At 35.7% G+C, this 15851-nt stretch overlaps 1 long non-coding RNA gene across 1 annotated transcript in view; it reads right to left on the bottom strand.

Annotated features, from left to right (window-relative positions):
* Nucleotides 1-14972, bottom strand: part of LOC136042679 (uncharacterized) — a 34595-nt gene extending 19623 nt beyond the window's left edge. Inside the window, exons 1-2 of the long non-coding RNA XR_010621387.1 lie at nt 14757-14972; nt 6625-6687 (exon numbers count right to left, since the gene is read on the bottom strand). This is a non-coding gene — a long non-coding RNA (uncharacterized LOC136042679). The remainder of the gene's footprint in view (nt 1-6624; nt 6688-14756) is intronic.
* Between the last annotated feature and the right edge of the window lie 879 nt (nt 14973-15851).

Genomic DNA, 15851 nt, shown 5'->3' with positions numbered 1-15851 from the left:
GTAATATTTGGAAAAAAAAATGTTTTTAAACTTAATTTCTGTTCATTTAGAATATCATATTCAGGGTTTATCAAGGAGCTTTCCTTACTTAACGTATATTTTTTCATATTTCAGTCTTTCTCTGCGGAATTAGTATTTCGACTTTTAATATATTTATAACAATTTGACTCGATAAGAGCCTGGATGAACCTTGTTACATTCCAATTTAACTATTTTGTGTAAGTATTTTTTCAGATTATCAAATTAAATATGTAAAGAAAATTTGGGACACTAATGTTAGAAAAATTTTCAGGGCGGATGGGGTAAGGGGTAGTGAAAAGCAAGAAATAAGTCCGTTTTTTGCCCAAAACTTTTCCATAATTTTAAAGGTCACTGTAACCTCAGACAAATCGTTAATCTTAAAACTGTCATGTACTGCTATTGAAAGATAAGAGTTTCTTCGGGGACTATTACAGTCAGAGTCTGTTCGTTTTTGGATGCTTACAAAAGAGCCGACGTCTCTTTTTTACCCCTAAGGCCTGAAGGCAAGCGAGTATATTACGCTAGAGAAAGTATACAGTCAACGCGTTTGATTAAAAGATGTTAAATTTTTTCCGTAGTTTAATATAGTAGCTAGTTTTGTCTCACGACTCGGGATCGAGTTGGAATTTGGTCTATTTTTGGAGGGAGAGGGAATCACTGGCCCTCATAAAACAGTATACGTTAGGTTTTTTTTTTCTTTTTATCCCTTTAGCTGCTCCTTGGCTCCTTAAATAATAATAATAACATTAATGAAAAATAATAATAATAATGATAAATAAGTTAAGGGATTACAATGTATGCACTATTAATATATTTTTTAAAAATAATGCTTATTATGTATACTTTAATGTTCTTGTATTAGACGAGAAACACTCTAGAATTCGGATCACGAATGACGCGAACACGAGTCAAGAAACTGATCAAGCAACTTCTTTATACCAGACAATTAGCTTTGGCTCGGTTGGAAAATACATTGTAGGTATATTTTATTTAAACATTTAGTTGGTAGTTTGGTTAGGTTATGTTAGATTAGGTTGGTTTAGGTTACGTATTTAATATATGCTGTGCTTTACCCCCCCCCCTCCCTAATATACAAATATATAGCCCAAATTTGTTCCTAAATTATTATATTTTCATCATAATTTTGTCTTATTTCACTAGCATGAACCAAACTCAACTTCTCCAAAATTTCTTATTTCATCGATTTCAAAACTAAGTTTAATTGTTGGATGTCCAAAATCAAAACACGGTGAGTATATGTTTCAAAAATGGTGTTGTTTTCAACCAAAATTGGTATTTCCCTACTGCCTACTTTTAGGGAATTGGTAATTCCCAACTGCCGACAAAGAAAACAGTTAAAATATTTGGAATATCTTTGAACGAAGATTTAAAATGGAAGTCGCACGTTGACTATCTGACTAAACAAGAACTAGGAGCTCATATGGCACTTGTGACGAGATCGGAAGAGCCAAGAGCTCATATGGCATGAACTCTAGCAAAATTCTAAGAATCAATATATTGATTTAAAAGGAAAATCAGAGGCTTAATGCCGGTCGGGATTTAAATTAAAAGCTCTGAGACACAAGGTCCTTTTAAATATCAAAATTCATTAAGATCCGATTACCCATTCAAATGTTTTCTCATTTTTTTTCATTTTTCTTCTCCTTTAAACCTGTTGTAGCACAGTGGATTGATGTTCTTCCTTGGGAATATGAGGCACAGGGTTCGATCCCCGCCGCTGCAAGGTTGGGGGACAAGCTTGCTACTTGTCCCTGTAAAAAACACCCAGCAACTGAAACGTTGATTCGACGCCCTATGCGCCAGAAATGGCTCTGGAGGATCTTTATCCTTTATCCTTTTGAATGTCCTTTCAATCCCCCCAGATGGTCGAATCAGGGAAAACAATCATGACACGCCTACCGATTTTCACAGTCCTAGCACATCCAAAAGCACCAAACTCTCCAAAAGACTGGACCTCCTCCTTAACTCCCCCAATTAGAGTGGATTTAGTTCTGTTACGTTAATAACGTATCTACAGCATTTGTTTATTCTACACACCAAGTTTCATCCCGATCTATCCACTCTAAGCCTTTTCCAAGATTTCTGGTTTCCCCCTCCAAATCCCCCCAAAGTCACCAGATCTGGTTGGGATATAAAATAAGAGCTCTGAGACATGGGTTCCATCTAAATATCAAATTTCATTAAGATCAGGTCACCCGTTCTTAAGTTAAAAATACCTCAATTTTTATCATTTTTCCGAATCAACACCCCCTCCTCCCAACTCCCCCAAAGAGAAGATCCATTACAATTATGTCAATCACGTATGTAAAACTTGTGCTTATTCTTCCCATCAAGTTTCATCCCGATCTCTCCACTCTAAGTGTTTTCCAAGATTTCTGGTTTCCAAGATTTCTGTTTCCCCCCTCCAACCCCTATGTCCCCGGTTCCAATTCAAAATGAAAATAGAACATCCGAGAAATAAGAACTTTCTATGTATCAAGTTTCATTAAGATCGGATCACCATTCGTAAGATAAAGAAACCTCAGTTTTCACGTTTTCCAAGATTTCTAGTTAACCCCTAACTCCCCCAAATGTTACCGGATCTGGTCACAATTTAAAATATGAGTTTTAATCCACAAGATCCTTCTAAATTCACAAGATCCAACTCCACCAAAGAGAGCAGATCCAGTCTGGTTGTGTCAGTCACGTATCTTGGACTTGGGCTTATTCTTCCCACCAAGTTTCATCCTGACCTCTCCACTCTAGGTATTTTCCAAGATTTCCGCCCCCCCCCCCCAAACTGCCCCCAATGAAACTGGATCCGGTCAAGAATTCAAATAATAAATCTGACATAAGAGGTCCTTCTAAATATGAAACTTCATTACGATCCGACCACCCCTTCGGAAGTTAAAAACACCTCATTTTTTCTAATTTTTCAGAATTAATCCCCTCTCCCCAACTCCCCCAATAAGAGTAGATCCATTCCGGTTGTGTCCATCACATATTTGGGATTTGTTTCTTATTTTTCCCACCAAGTTTCATCCCGATCCCTCCACTCTAAGCCTTTTCCAAGATTTCCGGTCCCCCCAAACTCCCTCCAATGACACTGGATCCGGTCTGTATTTAAGATGAGAGATCTGAGTTACTAGGTGCTACTAAATAAATAATTTCAATATGATCCGATCACTCCTTCGTAAATTAAAAATACCTAATTTTTTCTACTTTTTCAGAATTAACCCTCCCCCCAACTCCCCCAAAGAGAGCAGATCCGTTCCAGCTTAGTCAATCACGTATTTAGGACTTCTGCCTAGTTTTTCCACCAAGTTTCATCCGATCCCTCCACTCTAAGCGTTTTCCAATATTTTAGGTTTCCCCCTCCAGCTCCCCCCCCCCCAATGTCACCGGATCCTGTCAGGATTTAAAATAAGAGCTTTGTGACACGATATCCTTCTAAATATCGAATTTCATTAAGATCCGATCACCGGTTCGTAAGTTAAAAATACCTCTTTTTTTCAAATTTTTCCAAATTAACCGTCCCCCCACTCCCTCCCCAGATGGTCGAATCAGGGAAACTACTATTTATAATTTAATCTTGTCTGGTCCGTGATACGGCTGCCAAATTTCATCGTCCTAGCTTATCTGGAAGTGCCCAAACTAGCAAAACCAAGACAGACTGACCGACCGACAGAATTTGCGATCACTATATGTCACTTGGTTAATACCAAGTGTCATAAAAAGACGGCTCATTTTTACATTCATGTACCAGCCTGAAGAGATTTGGTATGCCAATTGAGGTTTTAAAGTCAGTATACTGCAACTACGTTAGAACTTCTCTTGAGCATGCATGTCCATCTTGGCAACAGGATTTGACGAAAGATAAATCAGATAAACTTGAGAAGATACAAATAAAGAGCTATAAAAATTATACTTGGACACAAAAAACTCAACATATGATGATGCACTGAAACAACTCCATTTGAATTCACTTGAAGTCACAGACATAATTTTAAATAACGATTTCTACTGAATTGTTTGAATTCCTCAACTCATCATGATCTATTACCCGGCAGTGAGAGAACCCCTACTGATGGACCCTTAACTAGACCCAGACAAATAAAAAAGAACTGTCCACCGATATTGACTTAGGCAACCTCTAGTACTGAGGAGATATTGCAAATCATTTATCCTTTATTTTACTCAGCATTTTAATAATATTACCTTGACAACTATTTGATATTTATTGTTTGATGTAGTTTATTTCAGGTATTTGGCAGTGAGTGTTTTGGAATATGCCAACCATTTATATTTTTAAATGATAAATTCTGTATGAATGGTCACTATTATAATCATGAACCGTGCAAAGTGACTCTTGATATAAAAAAATTTTATGACGCATTTTAATCTATTGACCTTGAAGCAGCACTTGTTGCTTCAAATTTGTGTGTTGCTATTTATTTGTTTTTTTTTATCCTACTTTTGTGTCTTCTTTTTTTGACACTGACAAGCTCATGTTAACTCCAGCTGTTGTAGTGAATAAGCGAATTCTATTTCAGAAGCAGGGGAATAAAAATCAGAAAAAATAAATAAAATAATAAATACTAACCAACAAAAAACGACAAAGAAAAGCCTTCTCATCTACAATCTATTCGAGGCTAATATAGATATATCATATCGTAGAACTACTGACTAATAGCTTCTCCAACAGTAGTGATTACAATGACAACTCCCACAACTGACATTAGAACAATGATAACTCACCAATAGGGATGAACACAACGAAGAACGATGTAGAAGTGAGGACAAGTAGGAAAGGAATTGGATACACAAGAAAATACTAACGAAAAATATTATTGAAAAATAGGAGGGGGTACTAAACGTTCTAAAAGGATCTGATTCACAATTACTTTATATGCATTGGTTAGTATGTGTATTACCCATTATGTAACTTGGCATATGTGACGCTCAGTATGTCTAGCAACGACTTCGGTTGCTTTGACACGTTCTAAGGGTGAACAAAAATCAGATCCTAATAACAGTTTTACCATATAGCCCAAAAAGCGGAAAGAAATAAGTGGGTCACGCCATATTGCGCTAGATACAAATTTAGACAAAAATGTCCGATGATACTGAGGAAGGTGATGAAAAAAAAACGTGTAGACCTAAAACCGCCAAAAATTATCAAAACTCTAAATGACCTGTAAAAAAAGTCCTTACTATTTTTAGCCTTCAAACTTATTATGGTCAACCTATACCTAGTATACCTTGAAAGGCCAGATACATCAGGTGTCCGGTACGTCAAAAGTGATTAACAAAACTGCTAGGTAAGTATATTCGCTAAGCCTTTGCTCGTTTGAGCAGTACTAGCCGAGTGATTAGCACGCTGAACCTCGCAATCCTGAGTCTGTAAGGATAGGGAGGTATGAACACGGGTGTTGCTGATTATTTAGTTAGGAAGAGGTGTCATCAGTCTTGCTTTAAAAGCTCAATCATAGTCGATCCGCCTTCATATGGGTTCCCGGAGAAATCTGGGGAGGCGGGAAGACACGGCAAGCTCCTGACGATTTACCCTCCAACTACCCATAGTACTCCCAGCTGAAGACAAAAAATCAAGAGATCGATGCCTGCACCACGCGGATCATTGCCTGCATGCGAAATAAAGTATCACTCGTAGGATTCAGACGACGTTGATGAGATATCACCTCCAACAGCTGAATATGGAACAATGGATACATCTGAATTCTCTCACCAGGGCATCTACTCCTCATAGCAAGCTGCGTGCCTCTGTCTTTGTTTTGTTGTCTTGAAAAACAGTGGCGCACGGATAGAAAACTCCCAAGAAGTAGTTGAGTGGCAATAGCGTCATAAAAGAAAGAACTCAAGGGATGCTCAATTTATCTAGAAGGAGGGATCCAACTAATGAGGGTTTCACCAAAGAAAAACCGAAACGCGAAATTCCTTGGAGGATAAGTTCATCAGCCCTTAGGATAGCTTCATTTTTGAATATGAAATTTGGGTATAGGCTTTATTCATTTGCTTAGGAGATAATCAAATCCACTTTTTGCTACGTTACAACTCACCAATTTTTATATCCAAGGGATGAGTTTGAAAAATGGAAAAGCATTTATAATACAGGGAAGCCTGACCTTGAGACAGCTATAATGGCGAATAAAACATTGGTTAAACGCTTTAAAAGGTTTCCTAGGCTTTCCATCAAAGCACTTATGATTTGTCAAATAATAGTGAAACAGAAAAAAGTTGGAAATTATTCATTTCTAAGGCTTTGACAAATAAATACTAAACACAGACATACAAGTGTTGCATTAATAGTATATAATTATTTCATTTCTGCTATAATTGCTCCCATTTGCTTTCCAGAGTATCTCTATCGCATGAGACGTAAGCATTACTTGAGTAACTCTTGAGCATAACACTCAAGAGTCACTCCAATACGAAATGGGAACATACACAAAGAAAGGCTAATATAACTTTCTTCTTTTCCTAATAGAAAGCTCAATAAACAAGCTGGCAATTCCAACCTAATAAATACAAAATCTAAAATACAAAGATAATAATTATTTTTAGGTGTTAATTGAAATCACTTACTTTCTAGATTTTGCAGTTGAAGTGCCAGTGCCTTGTCTTCGTGAACAATTCACTCCTTGCGAACTGAAGGAAAGAAAAAATATTGAAATTAACACAAAAAACTGAATATAACAGAATTGACTAACTTTTTCCTAAAAATAGATGGACATCCAAACAAAATAATTTTTGTCCCTCTTCACTTGGGCCTGTTTAAGAGTATGCTTTAAAACTGTGATTTCCTTGATTTTTCTTTTGGCTGTTTCAAAGTTATGAAGTTTTTAGAGCAGTGCCACTTTTTTGACAGTGTTGTCACGTTGAGCCAATGAATAAAATTATTAGTGAATTTTGACAACTTTTTTCGTCTATAAAAATTCAAAATTAACAATCTGATGATTCTCAAAGACAACTGCGCCTTCAATGGAAAGCAACACTTCCATTAAGCTTCCATAAGCTATTTGGTATCATATAATTTAGCTTACATTTTACAGATTTTTTCACCCACAGTTCCTTTTTTTTTAATTTGGCGCCCACTACAACCAAAAACCCTACAGTTGCGTCTGAAACTATTTTCCACTGAAAAAGAAAGTAACAATTTTTCTCTTTTAAGATGTGCATGATTGTGTAAGAAAGTATCAATTTTTTTTAAGATATACATGATTGAGGAAGTTTTCACTTGACTGCTTCCAAAAATGTTTATGGCTTTCACTCTGCTTGGAATAAGATGAATAACGTGTAAGTGGCACATAAAATCGAGACATTACTGACCATTTAAAATAATACTTCTTTTCAATATTTTACTTAATTTGGTTGAAGCCTTGATTCTGGGAGTCTTTTTGGTTTGATGTATGAAATGAAACATGAATTTAAAAACAAATGCTTGAATTAGCGGTGTGTTAAGCAAGATTTACATTTTTTAATGCCATACCCCGCCCCCCAAAAAAAGAAGTAAATTACCTGATAGTTTCCGCCAAATTACCTATTTCCCAAATTCCGTATTTTGGCCAACGTTTGCTGAGAAGAATATTGAAATATTCCAATGAAATTATTCCAATCAAATATTCCAGAGAAATTTAATAGAAATTTGATATTTTCTTGAAGAATTCGAACTGAACGCTAAAAATTCCCTTTGATATAATTGTCCTTTTTTGTATGTAAAATTGTAAAGTATTTCCTTTTTTTGCGCTATCCTCAATTTCAGTGGAAAATTGAAAATTGTTGAAAAGTTTACTCTCAACTAGCCGCAAATCATATTGGACAACATGCATAAAACAGAAAAAACTGTAGCACATACACTTTTGTGAAGATTTGAGTCCCCCCTCCTAAACAAAATTCAAAATTGCACTGTCCTCCTCCCTCCAAAAAAGAAACATTGACCGAAAGTTTCATACCGATCCTCCATCCATGAGACAAGATAAAGTAACTTATCAAAAGTAAAACTGGAAATACTCATTTACAAAAAGAAAAGATGACCCACCTTCTTCGAGTGCAAAGTAAAAATAAAAATTGTGAAGAAGAAAGAAACTCAAATAATTTAATCCAGTGAAAAAATTAAGGACAAATTTACATATATTTCGGTTATGACCTCGGCTCGACCGTCTGCACAACCAATTAGCACAAATAAGACAGTTGAATTCCAATATTTGATCCACAAATACAACTTTCACCCAAAAAGGAATTTTATTCCCGTTATTTGAACCTTGGACTAACAACAAAACTTCAAGTGTAGGGCTCGAATTCCCGACTCTATGATTGGCCACGGACTCAACCAATTAAGCCGGTTGGACTTGATTAGTTGGTTTTACACTTTTAGTATATCTTACACATGAAAATAAACGGGTTTCCTATATACAAGTTTTTTTCCAAAGTTTAGAGACACAGCCAAATATCAAACGAACCACATATGTTCAACTAAATCAATAGGAAAAAAAATCTATTTCCACCAGTATTCAGATAAATATTATCGTCCAAAGCACTATTTACAGGTTACCCAAATTTAAGTAAAAACATGCAATTTTACATTCTTTGATGGATAAACTGAAGCATAAGACTTTATACTGACTGTTTATTCTTCAGTATGCAGAAAGTAATTACAAATGTAAAAGTAAACAGAATCGACTGTATTACAGGAGGAAAATAAATGGAAAACAGAGAACCAAGGAAAATCGACATCAATTATATTAAAAATGATCACCATAAGAATGTTTATGACAAGATAGTTATCAGGGGTGCCAATTAAAGGAAGGATTTCTCCCTAGATTTTGATAAAAAATGTTTTCATTAAAAGTAAAAGAAAACAAATATTCCCCTACCCTCAATTTTTTCATTAAAAATAGCTTGAAAAATTTTACCCCCTACCCTTCGTCCCAAGTTCGTGAATTGGCAGAATTTATGATGAGACTAAAATGAATGCAGAAGTGTTTTTAGTACTGGATAGAATTTTTAGGGTCTTTATTTTTTAGTTTTTAGTAGTGTCATAGCTCATGGAATTTATGTATGACCATCAATTGTCTTCCTATTTTGCAATCATTGATACATTACAATGCACCAGTCAAAGTTGGAAACTCAAATGAGAGCCCATGAGAAATACACTTGTCCATCTCTTTGGAAAAACCTCCTCCACACAAAAAACTATAATGACCTTTATCTCCCTTTTCCCTTCTCGTTTTTCTCCCTAGTGTCGAATTAATGTCAAACTTCCAACTAATGCCAAGAAGGTTCAAGTATTTATGAATATCATTATAATAATAATAATTTATTTATCACCCACTTCACAAAACAGAGGTTAAGTAAAGTAAATACAAAAGAAAAACAGCAAAAGCAAAACAAGAAACAAATTTAATCACATTCAAAAAAAGACGGATAAGGCAATGAAAACATCCTAGCCTATAAAGTGCTTCAATAGCTCGCTTGTCAGATAATTTTTCGAAAGCACCAGTAATATCTGTCGCACAATACTTTTTAACCAGTTTTGTATTCCGGTAAGAACATGGTAGATATAAAAGAAATTTGCAGTACCGGTAATAATTAATGCGAATACGTTTTAGATCACTAGTCAACAATAGTGGCCTAATACCAGAACAGAAGAGTACAGAATGATCACAAAAATGTGAGTAAAGTCGAGTTAGCGCTCTTCTCCTTTAGTTTCCTATACTTTTCCTATAGTATTGATCATATAAGCATTTATTTTCAATATGTTTAGCTTTTGTGTCTTATTTCTTCACAGACACCTTTCTCTATCACAGAATACCCATTTTTTTAAAATAAGACAAACTTATGATCTTGATTTGGGGTAGTTTATTTTGTTAATTTGTACAGATAGCACATAAGTCTAGAGAATGTCTATCCAAGCAACTTGTTCCCCACTGCCACCACCTTTATCTATATGTGTTACAGGTTATAGAAGATAATCTTGCAAACAGCATTGGTTTGCCACAACAAAGAATAAAAACAAAAAAATGAAGAAAACGAATAGGGTTTGACACGACAACAAAATACTAGACAAAAACAAGACAAGTGTTTTGCAAGCGCAGCAATTTCCCTTTTCAGAGTGATGCTTGTACAGTATTGCACAAGAGCATTGTTCTTTGTTAGTTGTGGGTATTGCTGAGTGGCTTGCTTATGGGATCATATCTTTTGGCTTTTAACTTTTTAATTCAGCTAATTTTGATTTGATCTGTTGTTAGTTTTTGCTACATCGTCATATTTTTAATTCTTCTAATTTGAGTTTATGTCTTTGTACCTTCCGTGTTCCTTGTTTTTGTCATAATAGTCATGAGTAACAAATCCCCTCAGCATTAATTAGTCTAGCCAGTTAGCATTAAATAATCATCCTTACTTACCCCCTAGCATTACTTAGTCAAATTATTTAGTCTAGAGTGGGAGTACGAACTTCAATAAGAATCCATAGCTCTAAACAGGTCAATAACAGGAGTGGGGGGTACTTTTAAGGTTTTATTTTTCAGAAGGTGAGAAAGAAAAGATAGTATTTTTCTAGGCTTAAACTTTCAGGCAGGTAGTGATTTGTAGAAGCCTTAAGGGTTTAAATTGACCTTCGGCAACCTTTGACCTTTGGTTAATTAAAAAGGCAACTAGAACTTTACGAATTTTTTTATAAGTAAAAGATATACGTAACTTATAAATTAGCCTACGTAAAAACATTTTGTATTCTAATGTTTTTATTACATATATGAGGGGGTTCGTACCCTCGTCAGTACCTCGCTCTTTACACTAAAGCTTAAATTTTGTTCCAATTCATTAAGAATGACCCCTGAATCACAGACGCCGCAGAATAAATAGTTGAAATTACTAAAAATACTTTAGCGTAAAGCGCGAGGTATTAGGAGGAGGTGAGCCCCTCATATGGGTAATAATTTCTCTTCGTTTTAAGTTTTAATGCTGCTGCTTACTTTTTTCATATTTATTTTTTCATTGTTTTTTTTAAGTAATGCTAGTAAATCCTGTGCTCCCTTCATGGAAATTTTCTTCCCCCATGACAAATTCCTCGATGGAAAGTTCCCCCAGCAAATCCCCTTCTTCTCAACCCCTGCCTCCAACCAAAAAAATCCTCCTGAAAACGCCTGTACACTTCCCAATAACCATTAGTATATGTAAGCACTGGTCAAAGTTTTGAACTTGTAACTCCTCCCACGGGGACTGTGGGGGAGTAATTCGTCCCCAAAGACAAGGTTATAAGGTTTTTTGACTAAATTGAATAAAATGGCTATCTCAAAATTTTGATTTGTTGACTTTGCGAAAATAATTAGCATGGGAGGGGGCCTAGGTGCCCTCCAATTTGTTTGGTCACTTTAAAAGGACATTAGAACTTTTCATTTCCGTTAGAATGAGCCCTGTCGCAACATTCTAGGACAACTGGGTCGATACGATCACCCCTGGAAAAAAAAAACAAAAAAAAACAAACAAACAAACAGATAAACACGCATCCGTGATCTGCCTTGTGGCAAAAAATATAAAATTCCACATTTTTGTAGATAGGAGCTTGAAACTTCTACAGTAGGGTTCTCTAATACGCTGAATCTGATGGTGTGATTGTGCCCAAATCACCACGTTGTGCCCAAATCCCACAAGTTGTCATATGTTCATCATTCTGGAAGCACAAGTGATATTGACCATATTATTTGCTCTCCTGGTATCATCTCTTCTTCTGCTTCTGTTCATGTTAACGAGCAAGATACCGACCACATGCCAATTTCAGCGACATTTACGATGGATATTGATCTATCAGAAACCAATTGCTCGCGAGAAAAATCGAAGTGGTTTGAAAAAAGTAATTGGAGCAAAGCCAATATACCGTACTACATCTCTACCTTGACAACCCTTCTTTCTACCATACGTGTTCCATATCATCTTCTTCAGCGCCAGGTACCTACGAATGGTAAAGCCGATATTGACTGTTATTATAACCAACTTGTGATGTGTATGAAAAGGGCAGAAGAAGCTGCTGTACCTCGACAACGTATTCGTAAAAGAACACAAAAACCTATCTGGTCAATGGCCCCTTGTTTAAAGTCGATAAAAAATAAAGCAAAATTTTGGCTATAGATATGGAATGAATGTGGTCGGCCAAGTTCTGGATGTGTCGCTGATATCAAACGTAAAACTAAAACCAATTATAAACGCTATCTTAGGTCGGCCCGTTACCGCGGTATGGATCTCCCTGTAAGTAGGGAGGATTGGCGAAAAGTGATCAATTCTGACAAGATAAATGATGAAACTATGACAAGTAATTGCCTTCCAACTTCAGCTTGGTATAAACATTATTCTTCAATTTTTTCAGTGATTAATTATTCAGTGCATTCTGTGTATACTCGCCTTCTTACCCCCTTCTTTAGTACAACGTTTTCGCAACGCCATATAGTGCCCATATCTTTTTCTTCCGTAATTAATGCTGTTAAAAGTTTAAAATCTAATTCAATAGATAAGGATGGTATTTCTAAGATACATACGCCGATTGAATGCACCCCCCTTATATCTCACTTTCAGCTTCTTTTTCAAATGTGTCTATGTACTTCATACGTACCTGAGAGTTTTCTGTGTGGCACTGTTTCGCCAATTTTAAAAAGGGGAAAGTCACCGATTGATTGTTCTTGCTATCGACCTATTACTGCATCTTGTAATATTAGTAAGGTTTTTGAGTATATCCTTCTACCATTTTTGACTAAAAATATTATTGAGGATGAGAACCAATTTGGTTTTCGGGATTGGGTTGGGTTGTCAGCTTGCGCATAAGATTCTGTCTTCTCTATTGGCTGATAATTCTTCCAAGGGAAATGGTCTTTATATTTGTGCTTTGGATCTTTCGAAAGCGTTTGATAGTGTGGTCCATAGTCAGCTTATTTTTTCCTTGTATAATTCCGGGGTCAATCTCTCTATTATAATGCTTCTTAGGTTTTGGTATTCAAATTCGTTTCTTCAATTAGGATCTGCACCAGACACTATTATAAGAATGCGAAGAGGTGTTAGGCAAGGTGGTGTTCTGTCCCCTACGCTTTTTAAGATTTGTATTTCTAGTGTGCTGGCTAAGATTTCAGGTACATACCTTTCTGGTCTTGCGGATGTTTCTTATCTTGCGTATGCTGACGACTTGCTTCTGATTAACCGTTCCAAAAAGGGTCTTTCCAATATGGTCTCTATAGTTTCTGATGCTTTCTCTGATATTGGCCTTTCAATTAATATAGATAAATGTGAGTTTCTTCCCTATAACTGTATTACTGCTACTCCCCTTCACTGTAATAACTTCACTATCCCGCTTGTTGATTGTATTCGTTAGCTTGGTATCTCTATTACTAACAATCTTTCGAGCTTACGTCAGCGTACTGTTTGTGATATAAGTAAAAAGATTCAGATTGGTTATGCAAAAATTGTTGCAAATAGAGGGAAGTATAATAGACGTGCGCTGGCTAAACTTTATTCTGCTTTCTGTGATCATTCTGTCCTTTATGCTTCAGGTCTTTTCCCCCTTCTTAATAATGGTAATTTAAAAAGAATTCGGATAAATTATTTCGAATTTTGCAAATTTCTTCTGTATCTTCCACCTTGGACAAAAAACCGGACTCTTGTTAAAAAATTCTCAGTTCCTGACATAACTTTAAAGTTGGAGATTCTTCACAGACAACTCTCCAGTACAGCTTCTGCTCGCCATTCCCCTCACCACCGTCTTATCCGTTTTTTTTCGTTGACTTTGTGTATGTATTTGTTTTTCTCTTTGTGTTTTTTGAATTTCATTTTTTGTGTGTATCTAATGTTCATTTTTTTTTCATAGTTCGTTATTTTGTGTGTTTATTTAATTTTTTGTATTGACGTAAAAATTACTATTGTCATTACTTTTCATTTTTTGTATGTTTTGATTTTTTTGTGTGTATTTAATTGTTTTTGCTCCACATTTTAATACTTTTATAGTGTTGTTGTGGGTAAGAAATAAATTAATTATTATTATACCAAAATTCCATTTTTTAGAGTTTTGGTTACTATTGAGCCGGGTCGCTCCTTACTATAGTTCGTTACCACCAACTGTTTGATTCGAAAACATATTTTTGACAGTAAAAAGAAGTGAATATTTTGCTTTTCAGCCCCATTGCGACAGCACAATACTGAAATATCATTTCGACAGCCTAAAGTAGTTAGGATTTTAAATCCCTCCTTGTTATTACGAAATGAAGATTTTCACCTCCCATTTGGCTTTTGTGGTAATACGGACAGGTTCCCTTGATAAACCTAAATTTAATTAAATAATTTTTGGCAGTATGCAATATTAGTAAAATCTAACAACGACCACACAAAGTGACTAAAACCTTGATTCAAACTTGTTTGCAAAAAGAAACAGTCTTAATAATCAAAAACTTATTAAAAACCAGTTCCAAAAAAAATAACTTTCGTCCCAAACCAGAGCGCCACGTTGCTCCTTAGTTACAGTCTGTTACCATGAACTATCTGATGACTGCCATATTTACAAAGAACCTTAAATGCAGAATAGAGATAAAATCATCAGATATTTCGTCTATTATCATATAAAATAAAGCAATGAAAATCACTTCAAAGTATTTTGTTTTTGGTGTTCCGAAACCAAAATAGGTTTCGGCGATTTAAAAACGATAAACAGCTAGAAAAATTAAGAGAGAGTGACAAAATTGGCTTACTATTAAATTGGAAGTCTAGAGATAATTGTAGATTCTTCTTTGGCAGTTGCATCAGCCTTAACATATGACATCAATTTTGCCATTCCTATATTCACAATAAAAGAGGAGGAATCCGCATCCAATTGTTTTATTCCCATTTTGGTCTGCAAAATGGAGTTTTCAATATTATACGTTCACCAGCGTACCATAGTATAAAGATGCAAAACAGTATTAAAATTGTGGAACGAACAGTGAGCCTTCCAATAACTCTATTTTTGGGTAGATCAAGGGAAAAGAAAGAAATTCGGGGAGTTTTCGGGGATTCGGGGAACGTCATTTTTTTCGGGAATTTTTCTAGATTTTCAGGGAAATCCCCGAGAATTCGGGGAAAGTGGAAGTACTGATTACATGACGCACTTTTCAGGTTTGAAAATTTACTCTCCGTAAAAAATTTCTTTGATAATAGAAGAGCAACACTTCGATACGTTCTACCATTTCTTGATTTTTTTCTGTGGACACCAAAATATAGGTATTCTTCTATAAATGTAGGACTTTCCAACCAAGTCTCAACCACTGATATCAATTCCCACTTGCAACTACTTAAACTCAATATACCATGTATTTTGTCTTCTGCAAAACCTTGAATGTTCCTAAGCACAATATTTATATCTTTTTTTTCACCCTGGCCCGCTAATTCCTAGTTCCAGTTTCCTTTTTCACTATTTTCTCTCTGATTAAATCCCTGAGTTCTTGGCACAAAATGTTGCCTTTCATTACTAAATGAGTTTATACGGTCGCGAAAAAAGGGTCTAGTGTTCCTTCCACTATATGTTGGGTCATTAGGGCTAATATCCTCCTCATCCAACCCTTTAGAGGCCTGACTGGAAGCAGCCGGCAAAGAGTTTTGTGCCCTGTGGCGGATGGAGTCAACTCATTTCTACCGTCGAAAATGCTATGTGCACTACTAAACGAGATCTGCGATTTAGCGCTCTCCAGAGACACCTGGGAAGCCCTTCTCTCTCTAGCTACATTATTTGCCGTTCCACTTTCTAAATTACCTCCTTGCTTCTTTTTTTCCCCAGAGTCTCACGGTTCTTTAATTTTTCAGTTCTGCCT

This window comes from Artemia franciscana, unplaced genomic scaffold, assembly GCF_032884065.1.
Source record: "Artemia franciscana unplaced genomic scaffold, ASM3288406v1 Scaffold_1726, whole genome shotgun sequence".
NCBI lineage: Eukaryota > Metazoa > Arthropoda > Branchiopoda > Anostraca > Artemiidae > Artemia > Artemia franciscana.
Note: the sequence above shows the minus strand (reverse complement) of the source record. Positions and strands in the feature narration are given on the sequence as shown.